General features: G+C 38.1%; 1 long non-coding RNA gene across 1 annotated transcript; it reads left to right on the top strand.

Annotated features, from left to right (window-relative positions):
- On the top strand, nt 1-478 carry LOC113473616. The gene is made up of 2 exons (XR_003395548.1): nt 1-50; nt 404-478. It is a non-coding gene; the product is annotated as an uncharacterized LOC113473616 (long non-coding RNA).
- The last annotated feature ends 16 nt before the right edge of the window (nt 479-494 follow it).

Raw genomic sequence — 494 nt, 5'->3', positions numbered from 1 at the left:
AATCGAATCACGGACTTCGATTTTGATCTTGTCAACAACCGATTGGTCAGGTACCTAATCATCTTCTCTTTGTTGTGTAGTTCTTATGTTTCACTAGCTGAATTCCATCGCTATTACTATTTAAAATATGTAATTTAATTTATTTAGAGTGCCAGTATGGGACTGAAATATCCTTTTTCTTCGAAAGAAGTGTCATTTATTGATTGAATTTGAATTATCTTCTTAACCATTGCCCTCTCTAAATTGGAGATTTATTGGCTGATTCCTCCTCAGTTGACACAAACTTTAGCTATCACGCTAATGTTTTAGACACGTTAAATTCCAAGTATGTACATTGTGCTTGTGATGGGCTAAATTTGAATGAACTACTTACTTAACCATTGGCCTCTTCGTTCCATTTCAGCTGTGGCCGAGACAAAGTGCTCTTCACTTGGGACCTGTCGTCAAGGAAACAGCTCAGGAGTTACCCGGCCTACGAGAGTCTTGAAACGTGT

Source organism: Diaphorina citri, unplaced genomic scaffold, assembly GCF_000475195.1.
Source record: "Diaphorina citri unplaced genomic scaffold, Diaci psyllid genome assembly version 1.1 scaffold48975, whole genome shotgun sequence".
NCBI classification, from domain to species: Eukaryota; Metazoa; Arthropoda; class Insecta; order Hemiptera; family Psyllidae; genus Diaphorina; species Diaphorina citri.
This window is presented reverse-complemented; position numbering and strand designations above follow the sequence as displayed.